Raw genomic sequence first — 14,113 nt, 5'->3', positions numbered from 1 at the left:
GCAGAGTTACAACCTTGCTATTCCAAAAACTATGATCTATTCAAAAAAAAAATTAGAGAAATAAAATCTTCTACAAGCCCTTTTGTGGTACTAGGCCTTGACGCCTTGTCTCAGTTTTGTAGAAATAGGTATTTCGACTATGTTTTGATATGTAAATCAAAATCAACAACATCAAACATAATTGAGCCAAAAACTTAGAAAGATGTAAAATTCAATGTCCTAAATGTCCCACATTGCTTAAGTGAAATTTTATAAAAAGGGTAGGGGATTAGTGAGGTTAATTGTTTAAAGAAATTTGATGGTTTAGTTAACTGTGAAGAAGGAATTGTAAATTGATCTTTGTTGTGTGTTATAAATCATGGACAATTGGGGATGATTGCTTAAGGTTATTCATGTTGACATGTTGGACTAAGGTATTATAGATGGGTGTTTATCTGGGTTGGCTGTTGTGTTAATGACCGAATGGTCGATATGTAATTTAGTCTTGGAAGGCCCAATATTTTGTAATTAGATCAATGAAGAGTTATATTTTTTAGCTTTTTATTTGAGATGATATTTCTTTTGTTTTGAGGTGTGATTCCTCTTCCTTTTGGTTGTTAAATAAATTTTATTGTTTATCTAATAACAGATGGCAGACACTTTGAGTGATGCAACTACCCCTATTATGGTAGATGACAATTCTGAAACACCTTCCATTGTAAATATTGAAAGCCTCACACCTTCCCAACAGTCACAATGCAAAAAACAACCTGTGAATCAATCCATTGTGTGGAAGTACTTTAAAAAAGTAGAACCGATCGATAAGGAAAACCCTAAAGCTATGTGCAGTCATTGCAATAGGTTAATAGGGTGTCACTATAAGAGGAATGGCACTTCAGCCATGATGCACCATCTTACCTATAATTACCTAGACTCTCCACTTAAGAAATCAAAAGATTCAACACTATCCAAAAACCAAACAATGTTGCAAATGTCATTCAAGAAACCGGTAGAAGGTGGTAGTGGTAACCAAATTAGATTCATGAAGTATGATTCAAACAATATAAGAAATTTGATTGTTCGGTATTTCTTCAAAAGTGAGCTGCCTTTTAGGCATGTGGAGAGTGATGGGTTTAGGGAATTGATAAATGGAATTGAACCTAGGTTCAAAGTTCCATGTCGTATCACTTTACAAAAAGATTGTTTGAAACTGTATGAAGAAGAAAAGCTTAGGTTGAGGGCTTTTTTGAGCGGTAAAAGGGTATGCATCACTACAGATACATGGACATCCCTGCAAAATATAAACTACGTGTGTGTTGTTGCTAGCTTCATAGACTCTGATTGGACGATTCATAAAAAAATTATCAAGTTTAACTAAATTTCCAATCATTGGGGTGAAACTATTGGAAGAATGATAGAGAGTGCATTGACCCAGTGGGGGATTGATAGTGTGTTCACTATTACAGTTGATAATGCCTCAGCCAATGATGTGGGGATTGAGTATATGAGAAAGAGGATGAAGAACAAGAGTCATACTGTTTTAGGAGGAGAATTTCTTCACATGCATTGTGCCGCTCATATTTTAAACCTTGTTGTGCATGAAGGCTTGAAAGACTTAGGTGACTGTGTTACTAATATAAGAAACGCAGTGAGATATGTGAGGTCTTCACCGGAGAGGATGTCAAAGTTTAAATATTGTATAGAGCGGGAAAAAATTAAATGTAAAAACATTGTGTGTCTAGATGTTCCAACTAGATGGAACTCTACATATTTGATGTTGACCACTGCTGAGAAGTACCAAAGAGCTTTTGGGGGAAGATGAGCATAATCATTTTGTTGTTCCTCAACCTATTGATTGGGAAAATGTTAGGGCATTTGCGACATTTTTGCAAACTTTTTATGAAGCTACATTGAAGTTCTCTGGCTCAACTCATGTCGCCTCCAATTCATATTTTTTGCAACTTTGTATTATTCAAAATACCTTGAATGATGGTTGTCTCAGTAAAGATCAGGTCTTGAGTTCTGTGAGTTTTAGTATGAAACAAAAATATGAAAAGTATTGGGGGACTATGGATATGATCAATTTAATGTTGTATGTTGGTTTTGTTCTTGATCCACCCAACAAGATAAAGGCATTGGTGTTTTGGTTGAGAAAATGTAATGGGCCTATGTGGGCGGATCAAATAGAGGCAAAAGTGAGAGACCTCCTGAATCGTTTAATTGAGCAATACAATAAGTTTCATGAGTGGGGAATAGGGAAGTCATTTAACATTGTTGAAGATACAAGAAGAGTAGATGTCAATCCTATTTGTGGTGATGAAGATAAAGAGACACAATATAGGAATATGTTTTCCCAACACCTTGTCGCAGAGAATGACTTGGAATGTAGGTCGGAGGTGGATCAATATTTGTTGGATGGGTGTGAAGCAAATATTATAGATTTTGACATCTTAAATTGGTGGAAGGTTAATACACCAAAATATCCTACTCTCGCAGCGATAGCTCGTGATGTATTGGTCATCCATATTTCCACCGTTGCCTCTAAGTTTGCCTTTAGCAACGGAGTACGTGTATTGGATACCTTTAGGAGTTCATTATCTCCGCTTACTGTTGAGGCCTTGATTTGCACACAAGACTAGTTAAAGAATCGCCCAATGATCTATGAGGAAGTGTTTCAGGACTTTATGGAAAGCTATGATGAACTTGGTAAATTTTTATGAATTAGTTATTTATAAATTCATTTCATTTACTTTTCATTATTTATTTATTTAACTCAAACTTTTTCTATTGTAGATGGGCCTAAGAATCAACATTCTCATTCAATGACGACTGACACATCTTATTCCTAGAGGAAGGTTATCATTTTTTGACTTGTCATTATATTTATATTACAATGCAATTGCTTAGTTTGTCAATTTTTTAAGTTTATAATATTTATTGTTGTTATCTCCACATGATTTTGCTAGAAGACCGAATAGGAGTCGTGTTGTTATTTCTACAAGATTTTTTTATGTTGAGTGTGGACTTATGGACTATGGATATGGTTTGATAATTGATGGGTGTGGGTGTGTGGACTTATGGACTATTTGGATATGGTTTGTTTTTTTGATGTTGTGAATCAAACAATGTTGTGAGTGTGGGTGAGTGGACTTGTGGACTATGGACTATTTGAATATGGTTTGATTTTTTGATGTTGTGAATCAAACCATATTGTGAGTGTCTGTGTGTGGGCTTGTGGACTATGAACTATTTGAATAAGGTTTGATTTTTTGATATTGTGAATGTAGGGGTTTAAGAGGTGTGTTGATAGTTGACTTGTGTTTTGAATATGGGGTGTAAACTTGTGTTTTGAATTTTTGATTTTATGTAAACGCATAATTGCTTGCAAATTAGCAAGCATTTGGTTTCTAATTGGAAGAAGATCATGGTTGTTCACTGATTTGGCCATTTGATTATGCTTGGCAACGTGGTTGTTCACTGATTTCAGATTTGGCCATTTGATTATTTTTCTAATTACAAGATTTGTAATTTTGTATTTTAAACTAGGCAATAGCCTAATTTAACAAATTGCATAATAGAAAACTAGTAAAAAAAAAAAAAGGTTCAAAACAAAACAGGTCCAATAGCTAAAAAAGAAAACAAAAGAAAAAAAAAATACCGGTTGGCGGTTATAGGTTATTTGAAAACCGCCAACTGCCTAGGCGGTTGGCGGAGGCGGTTAGCAATTTTTGCTAACCTCCCAGCCGGTTACGGTTACCGGTTTTCTCCAAAAACCGGTAATCGTAACTGGCTTTTCACCCCTAATGTAATGGGTAGTGGGCAAAAGACATGGGCTGAGTAGTGGACCATGGTTTTTTTTTTTATGAGTGGACCATGTTAGTAGTGCTGTAGTGGGTTAGTTATGTGTTAGTCGGTCAGTTATGTGTTGCTAGAGTCTGTATTTATATATGCAATTTATGTTAATACATTAACCAGAAAATTATTCAAAGATTCATCTCTTACCGTGTGTTTGAGTGAAAATGAGAGATTGGCTTCTCGAATTGCCAAATTATTATCTTTCATGTCTCCAAGGGATAGCTCAATCGGTTGAGAACCACGCCTCATAAAGCGGATGTCACTAGTTCAAATCCCTCCTCCCCCCTCTTGTGTGGCCATGTCAAAAAAAAAAAAAAAAATATATATATATATATATATATATATATATATATATATATATATATATATATATATATATATATATATATATTATCTTTTATTGTCTTTTATCATTATATCATTACAAATCCCACCATCAAATATCCAGGCTCATAAAAGCATTCTTAGTAGTTTCATCAAATTTTACTCACCAAAGTAACTAAAAATTACTTTTCTTTATTCTGGTGAGTCACTTTTTTAAAATTCTCCCAACAGCCTCACCATTTTAACTATTTATTATAAGTATTCCATTTAAATAATATTTTTTCATATTTTTTTATTCTTTCTTTATTTAATCTTTTTAATCTTTTTACAAAGAATCCTTCATGTCCATGAAATAAGGACATTATCGTGTGTGAGAGATGGGAGATGGGAGAAGAAAATGAGAGAAAAAAGGAAAAAAGTGTGCTGATTATGTGAGAGAGAAAGGTAAAACAAAATTGGTGAGTGAGTTGGTGAGTGAATATTACTCATCAGAATTGGTGAGTAATTTCACTCATCAAAACTTTTTGGTTAAAATGGTGAGGCTAATGAGAGTGGTTTTTTAGTGTTTTCTTCAAATTGGCTCACCAAAATAACTAAAAAGCTATTTTGATGAGGCTACTAGGAATGCTCTAACAAGTCATACTTATTTTGATCATCTGAAATGATTTAAAACTTTTTATCTAAGATTTTAGGGCATGAGAAGAGATAGATATATAAACCCTACCCTATGTGCCAATTGGCCATGTTCACCATCTTGTTTGGTTGACGTGGTAGCTAAACCGCTAGGTTTGCAAGTGGGGGACAAAATAGATTGGGTTATAATAATACGAAGGCTATAAATCATATTTTTATTCGATAACTATCATAAATTTTATTTTTATTAAATATTTAATATCTTACAACTATCAAAAAATAATGGGTAATGTTATAAATTATATTTTTATCATATAACTTTCTCATAATATTTATGTGACAATTTTAACCCACTCTTATATTAGTCCTTATTAAAAATAAATAATTTAAAAAATTAGCTGTGATTGTTTCATCAACATTGTGGGATAAAAATATAGTCTCTAGCAATTCTATGCAATAATAATGGTCTTTTGTTTGGCATCGGCAGCGGTAAAAATTCTCACATCTGCCCAAGCTCAGTCGAAGGTCTCTCCAACCTTCCACATGCTCTCTTTCTAAATTTAGCATGCATTGCTTCGTTCTCCAAGCAAATTCATAAAATTTTAAGTTATGTTCATTAATTTATTTTCAGGTGTGTTTTTTTTTTTTTTTTATATATATATAGTTTGAAAAAGTGTTTTTATATGACTAAGAATTTTTTTATTTTTTTTTAATGTTGTAGAAGTGTTTTATTTGTAATGTCCAAGATATTAAATTAGAGTTTAAAGCACAAATTAAATTAATTAAATGAGTAATTAAATAAAATGTGGAAAAGAACACTTAGAAATTTCTTAGAGTAAGTTTATGGGGTGTGTGTTTGGACAGAGCATTCTCTGTATCCGAACAGACCAGTTAGTAGGTCTCATGTTCCCTCTATGTTCAGGCAGGATGTAGACGGGTTAGTTAGTAGGTTTAGGTTCGATGCACATCTGGACGATGCAACCTGAGAGTCAGGATGAGCATTTCACTTTGGTGTATCTGGATGGCTCAATAACATGTCTGGACAAGCCTGGGTAGAGAATGGTTGGACGCGTTTTCCAGCTCATTTTTTTCCCATCTCCTTCCATTTCGCATGAATTTTGTCCTCTCTCTCTCTCTTAGGGTTTACACCCAAGCCCTATATTCAAGAACTTTGTAGCTTCTAAACTCAAATCTAACACTGGAAACACAATCATTGACACAAAATCGTTGTTTTCACATATTAGTTTAAGGTAAATCCATAAACCCTAGTTTTTCTTGTATCTTTTGGTGATCTTTGGAAGTTTAGGCTAAATGCAACGTCCAAGATAATAATTAAGTGTTAAAAATATGATTAGAGTAATTAAGTTATTAATTAGGTAAAATGTGCAAGAAAAACACTTAGAAAACGTTTAGAGTTGATTTTCTAAGTTGCGTGTCTGGACAGACCCAATTGGTGTCTCGACGGGTTGGACAAAAAATTCGTGTCTGCTACCATGTCTAGACTGCCTACGGACGGGACTTCTAGTAAGTCTCAGACTTTACGCATGTCCGAACTGAACAGGCTTTCCAAAAAGCTCATTTCAGCTCATTTCGCTGATTTCTCTCTCTCTCTCTCTCTCTCTCTTTGGGTTTTGAGACAAAACCCTAGATCCTAGTATATTGAAGCTTCTAAACTCAAATCTGACGCCGAAAACGTAATCCTAGGGGTAGAATCTACATTTTCACTTATTGGTTTGAGGTAAATCCGAAAATCCTAGTTCTTCTAGATGTTGTATTGATTTTTGAGAGTTTGAGTTTAATTTCTCAATTTTTCTCTAGGTATTGTGCATTTTGAAGTGTTCTAGATAACCTCAGAGCATTGGGTTTCACATTTAGTGAAATATCAAGGTAGGCCCAAAACCAAGGTAGGCTTTGTGTCTAACCCTAATATAATCTTATGGGTTATTATTATTATTTAATGGGTTGTCAAATAGAACCCTAGAAATTTATGAATTTTCCATGGGTTTCAGTTCTTGAGCAATTCCAGAGTTAAGTAAGAATTTAGAGCTAGAAATATTATGTGTTAGTATTAACGTGTCATACAATGTGATAATGGAGTGGTGCATTGCTAGGCTTTCGTTTGGAATCACTCTTTAAACCAAATACCGAGCTGCCAAAATGAAGATTTTACTCATTGAGAACATTGTTGTGTTTTATGCCAAGAAAAAGAAAATGTTATGATTTGATAAACTCGAGCCAAGAGTATTTTAGTATAATATAAGCACATAAATTTCTTTCAATGCTTTTAGCATGTTAAAATGATTATTTGATAAGATTTATGAGTTTAAAGTTATAATTGAGAATATATGGATTGAGTAATGTTTTATGTGAGTTATAAGAAGTTAAGAAATGCATGTATTGATGAAATTTTATGAAAAGCATGAGATGAATTGCATAAGTGTGATAACATGAACACAGAGTATAGATAGTGTTGGAGCACAAGCATAACGAAGTCATGAATGCTGAACGTTAAGACCATGGTTGAAAGATCACCATGATAGAGCAAATGTAAGACCAGTGAGTATACAGTCTTATGGCATCAGAAACAAGTCCTGTAGTTATAGTCTTGTTGGCAGAGAAACCAAAAAAACAGAACAAGAGCATACATATCATGATGTGTGGCATGTTTTAGTAAAGATTCATGCTAGACGTATTAGTATGCATATGTTTTTGGTAGGGGACAAAAACATATGTATAATGGTAGTCGGCTAGATTGTATATGTGCTTTATGAGATGTCATGTATTTAGAGTGCATATACAAAATGAGTTCTCCAAAGGTTCAAAATGTCATGTATGCATGTGTGACTGAGTTATGACGTTGATGTGACTTAATGAAATGTAAAGTTTTGGAGTGTATGTATGCATGTATTCCCCAAAGATTCGAAAGAAATGTATGCGTATATAGCCGAAATATTACATCGAATGTTTTCCCTATGATTTAATGTTGGGAGTGTACGTATACTTGTATTCCCCAAAGGTTCGGAATAATAGTATGTGTGTAATTCCGTAATGTTATATCCCTTGTTTTTCCTAAGATGTCATGTTTGAGAGTATGCATATATTGGAATTTCTCAAAGGTTCGGATGACTTGTATGCGCATAAAGCTGAGACATAGTGTCAATTATTTCCTTAGGTATTCCTGTATGCTTGTATTTCTTCAAAGGTTTGGAAAGCTTATATACGAGGATATCTGAGTCACATGATTATATATGTAATGGCGTGTATAGATTATTGATTTATGAACCAAATGTTGTTGTTTATGTCATTGGCTATGAAACCTTTTATGAAAACTATCAATTCACAAAGTAGTCATTATTGTAAACATACGGTAGAAATAAATGAATTGGCTAATTGTGAAAACCAGTGTGTTTTATACAACTGAGTTAGTGAACTCATACTTTCAACTATGTGAACATAATTACCACCACAATCGTGTAAATGTTAATGCTTTGGCTGCAGGTACCACAGACGTCGATGAGGACCCTATGGCGTTGTATTTGAGATACTACAGTTGAAACTTATCACAACGGTTGTATGTGTTGGACTTGAGGATAATCCATATTTTTGTATAGACTTTAGTATATAGCTTGTGTCGCATGTGACACTTATTTTGTATAGTCATTCTTGATGTAAATAATATTTGATTTAAACCTTAAACAGATAGATAGATGTATGGCTCTGATGTTATATTTACACTTTCTACTTAATGAATTTAGTTCAGCTGCAGTTGTTTATCTCTGATATATTATGCATATGTTGTGAGATGCATTAGGTTGATGTTGGCTTAATGATTATCCATCATGCCATTGTGGTGATTCTATTTTGTACATAAAAAAAATAAAAAAATAAATAAAAAAGGTCGTCACACTTAACCTCTCAAATCTCTTTAGGTATTTTGTTTTTAGTGTTGTTCTAGACAACTTCCAAGCATCGGGCTCATATTTGGTGAGAAATCAAGGTAAGACCCAAAAAACCCTAGATTTTGATTAAATGTTGTAAGTTGGTAAATTGTGTCTCTAACCCTAAAATTTTCTTATGGGTTAGTGTTATTAGTGTTGGGTTATCAAATGGGACCCTAGAAATTCTATGGGTTTCCATAGATTGTGCTTCTTGAGGCAAATCAAGAACCTAAGTGGGATTTAGAGTTAAAAATATTTTGGGTTAACTGTAATGTGTGATTGCAATGTGTAGTGCGATGGTACATTACAAGCTTACGTTGGAAAATTCCTTCATAAGCTTTAAGTTGAGCAGCCAAGTGAGTATTTAACTCACTGAGAAAAGATACTAATTTTTAGTAGTTTTTATGATATTGTTAAAATGCTATATTTGTAATAATCCGAGTTGATTAAATTTTGTGATAGTATTTATTGTGAGAATGTTTTCAATATCTTGAATTATGTTGAGATATGATTTGATGATATTTTATGAGTTTCAAGTATATTTATGAGAACGAGTATGAGATATAATTTATGAATTTTATGATGGGTCAATGTTTTCATGATGTGTTTGAAAGAGAATGAATAACATATGATATTAAATGATACATAAGTGTATGAAAGCATGGGCATGATGGATATATGGCATAAAAGCATGAGCATGAAATGAAATCATGAACGTTGAACGTAAAACCGTTTGGGTTGAAGTCCTATCGGCAACTCATGTGTAAGACTAGTTGGGTGAGAGTCTCATTGGCATAAAAAATAAGATTGTTTGGGTTAAAGTCACATTGGCACAAGGCAACTTAAGATCGATTAGGTTAAAGTCTCATAGCATCAACAACAAAATTATAAGAAACAAAGGAAATGCAAGAATGGCATGATGATGATGTATGGCATGATTTATGATGTTTTCATGGCTAAATGTAATTGTATGTATATGATTTTGAATGGAACAGAACACATGTATATCATCACAGCTAGATTGCATAGAATGATTTATGTGGTATTTAATGCTAAACGTATTAATATGCCTATGAGTTTGAATGGAACAGATCATATGTATATCCTTACAGCTAGATTGCATATGATGATTTATGTGGTGTTATGCTTAGATGTACACATATGCTTGTATTTTCTGAAGGTTTGGAAGCTTGTATACGAGTGTAGCTGAGTTTTGATGTCATTTGTTTATCTCAGTGGCGGACTAGCGTTAGGGCCACCTGCTGGCTCCTGAAAAAAAAAAAAATAAATAAATTTACTATACTACGGTTAATTCAAACTTGGAATTCCCAAGTTGGCCCCACCATTACTATCCAATAGCCTCTTTTTTTTCTTTTTCTTTTTTTGAGGGGCCCACAGCATGGTTTATTCAGTTGAATCAGGTCATTGCTTCTTCCGTCCATTATTATTCATTAGCCATTTAGCATCTGCCTCTACTCCCTCTATTAGCAGTCTATCAGGAGTCCAAGACACTCCATCAGTCGATTCAGTCCATCTCACCTGCTACCCTGCAGCACCTTAAGCACGCACGGCTCAAGAAATGAAGACAGTCAAGAGAAATGAAATGATAGAAGAAAAAAAAAAGGAAAAAAAAAACCTGTAAAAGCTTAAGACAAAGAACTAAAGAACGAACAAAAAAAAAAAAAAAAAACTTAAACCAAAACAAAATGGTGCGGCCGTGAGTCCATGACTTCACTGGCCTTGTGAGGCCGAGGGTGCTGCACTGCGCCACTGCTGGTGAGTGGTGTTTGTGGCTGTGGTGGAAAAAGAAGCTGAAGTGAAAGTGTGAAACCCAGAAACTATGAAGTGTGGAAGTTGGCATTTTTTTGAGGTATTTTTTTTTAGTGTTCAATGAGTATGAAAAACTTTTTTCTCTTTTTTTTTTTTTTAAAAAAAAAATGTTAGTTTTGAGGTTTGGCTAGTTTGTAGGTGTAGTCTTGAAGAGCAGAAGAAGGAAGAGGACAAGAGGTTTTTCATTATTTTTGGGCATTGCTTCTCTACTATACTTGTGCTGATCTTGTGACTCTTGTCTACAAGGTAATTTCTCTATTCAAATTTTCAGAATATTTTTTGGTTTTGGGTTATATATGAAATTATGAATGATGTTAGTTTTGAAGTTTTTAGTTTTTCAGATTATTTTTTTTAGTTTAGTGTTATATAGACTATTGTTTTTTTTTGCCTTTTTTTTTTTTAGATTGTATGATTATTAGACTCTGATAATTTTTTTATTTTTTTTTTGATAGTTTGATTATATCTTATGGGGTTGTAATTTAATTTGGAAAATTTAGGTTCATCAAGCATGTCAAAATTTAAAACTATCGAGTCATTCTTCAAAAGAAAAGAAGTTGATGTTCCACAAAGTAATCTACCATTGAATTTTAATGTTGAAACTTCAAATCTTAAATAACGTCCTCTTAAATCTCAAAGGATTGAAGTTGAAGAACATCCTTATGAATCTCTAATTGTGGAAGCTCAAGAGATTCCTTTTAAATCCTCCACGCTTAATGTTAACGAAGTTGATGGTTTTTCTATAGAACGGGATCCAGGAAAACGTCCTCCGATGTGGGACTATCCAGTCAATCGACGTGATGAAATAAGAATGGCTTATTTGAAAGCACGTCCATATCAAATTTTTCGTCAAGACTATCCATTTTCTGGACCAAAAATTTATCCCCGTCGTTTTCAAGCTTCATGGCTCACACAATTTTCATCTTGGCTTGAGTATTCTCCTACTACGGATGCCGCATATTGTCTACCATGTTATCTTTTTACAATGAAACCAGTTGGACGTCATGGATGGGATGTATTTATCACCAAGGGATTTAGAAATTGGAAAAAAAGTTCACGATGGAAAGAAATGTACCTTTTTGACTCATATTGGAGAGGATCCTTGTTCACCCCATAATAATGATGTGAAATCTTGTGAGGATTTAAAACAACAATCACAGCATATCGATAAATTATTGAATGCACAAAGTACTGAACAAATTCAAAATAATCGACTACGTGTAAAAAACTTCTATTGATGTTGTTCGGTGGCTTGCATTTCAAGGATGTGCTTTTAGAGGTCATGATGAGACTCCTGATTCAAAAAATCGAGGTAATTTTCTTAAGATGATAAAAATTTTGGCATCATATAATGAAAAAGTTGCAACAGTTGTTTTGGAAAATGCTCCTAAATCTGCAAAGTATACTTCATATAGAATTCAAAAGGAGATTTTGCAAGTCATGGCAAGTAAAGTGTGAGATAAAATTCATGAAGATATTGGAGACTCTAAATTTTGTATTATTGTTGATGAAGCACGAGATTAGTCTAAAACAGAACAAATGGCTATTGTTTTGAGATTTGTTGACAAATATGGTTTTATACAAGAACGCTTCTTTGATCTCGTTCATGTTAAAGATACATCGGCATTGACTCTCAAGAATAAAATATCTGATGTTCTTTCTCATCATGGACTTGACATTCAAAATATTCGTGAACAAGGATATGATGGTGCTAGCAATATGCGTGGTGAATGGAAATGATTGCAAGCATTATTTCTTAATGATTGTCCTTATGCATACTATGTTCATTGTTTTGCTCACTGATTGCAATTAGCATTAGTTGCTGCATCTAGAGAAGTGGGTTATGTTCATGAGTTCTTCACAAATTTGAATTTCATTATCAATATAGTTGGTGCTTCATGTAAACGTCACGATCAACTACAAGCTGCTCAAGCAGAAAAAATTGCACATATGCGAGCTATTAGTGATCTTGAAACTGGAAAAGGAGCTAACTAAATTGGCATTTTGAAACGAGCCGGTGATACTCGTTGGGGTTCTCATTATAATTCTATTTGCAGCCTAATAAGTATGTTTGATGCTACTTGTTCAGTGCTTGAAATAATTAGAAGAGAATGAGCTAATTACTCTCAACGGGGAGTGCTAATGCTGCTTATAAAATGGTTACATCCTTCGAATTCATTTTTATTTTACATTTGATGAAGGAAATCATGGGTATCACTGATGTTCTTTGTCAAGCTTTGCAGCAAAAATCTCAAGATATTTTGAATGCTATTAATTCAGTTTCTACTGCAAAAAAACTTATCCAAAAGCTAAGAGATGATGATTGGGAGAAATTGCTTGAGAGTGTTGTCTCTTTTTCCAAGAAATTTGAAAATGACATCCCAGACTTGAGTGCTCGTTATATTGAAGGTCGAGGTCGTAATCAACAGAATCACATTACAATGGAGCATCATTATCATTTTGACATATTCAATGCTGCTATAGACTTTCAACTGCAAGAGCTTAATTGTAGGTTTGGTGAAAGAGCAGTCAAACTTTTGACACTTAGCTCAGCTTTGGATCCAAAGGATGGTTATAAATCATTTAAAATTGATGATATATGTAGTCTTGCAGAGGTGTATTATCCTCTTGATTTTTCTGAGCAGGAGAAAATTAATTTGGGATTCCAGTTGAAGTATTTTGAACTTGATGTGCATAATGATTTGAAGTTGCAAAATTTGTCTTCCGTTGTAGAATTATGTCAAGGATTGGTAGAGACGGGAAAATCAAAGACATACTATCTTATTGATAGATTGATTCGTCTTGTTTTGACTCTTCCAGTGTCTACAGCGACTACCGAACGAGCCTTCTCAGCTATGAAATTTGTTAAAACAAGACTTCGCAACAAAATGAAAGATGAATTTCTTGCAAATAGTTTAGTTGTGTATATTGAAAGGGAAATTGCTGAGAGCTTCAATTTAGATTCGATACTTGATGATTTTGTTTCTCGAAAAGGACGTAAACTAGGTTTTTGAACACTTTATGTTTCTGTCTTTTTGTACTAGTCCCAACATGTTTTTGTTGCTAATATATTAATTTTGGCACATATTTATAATGAATTTTTATAATGTACTTTTGTGATACACATTGTGTGACAAATTATTCAATTTCTATTTTAAATTATATTTATCGGCCCCTGCAATGTCAATTACCTGGGTCCGCCACTGGTTTATCTCATGCACGCACACACGCACAGTATATTGTGGATGAGATTATATGTATGTGCTTCCAAGCAAGAGATTGAAACATGTATATGTATTCACAGCTACGCAGTATAAATTCATGTATTTAGGAAATGCCAATATTTACCTTATCAACTATATATAGTATATTGTAGATGAGATTATATATATATGCTTCCAAGCGGGAGATTGAAACATGTATATATATTCAAAGCTACGTAGTATGAATTCGTGTATTTATGAAATGCCAATATTTACCTTATCACCTATATATAGTATATTGTAGATGAGATTATATGTACGTGCTTCTAAGCGGGAGATTGAAACATTTATATG

At 33.6% G+C, this 14,113-nt stretch overlaps 1 pseudogene; it reads left to right on the top strand.

The window, feature by feature from the left end:
* Positions 1 to 2,147: 2,147 nt before the first annotated feature.
* On the top strand, positions 2,148 to 13,570 carry LOC133866218 (uncharacterized; annotated as a pseudogene).
* The last annotated feature ends 543 nt before the right edge of the window (positions 13,571 to 14,113 follow it).

Source organism: Alnus glutinosa, chromosome 4 (genome assembly GCF_958979055.1).
Source record: "Alnus glutinosa chromosome 4, dhAlnGlut1.1, whole genome shotgun sequence".
NCBI classification, from domain to species: domain Eukaryota; kingdom Viridiplantae; phylum Streptophyta; class Magnoliopsida; order Fagales; family Betulaceae; genus Alnus; species Alnus glutinosa.
The sequence above is the reverse complement of the archived record's forward strand: the minus strand, read 5'-3'. Positions and strand labels throughout refer to the sequence as shown.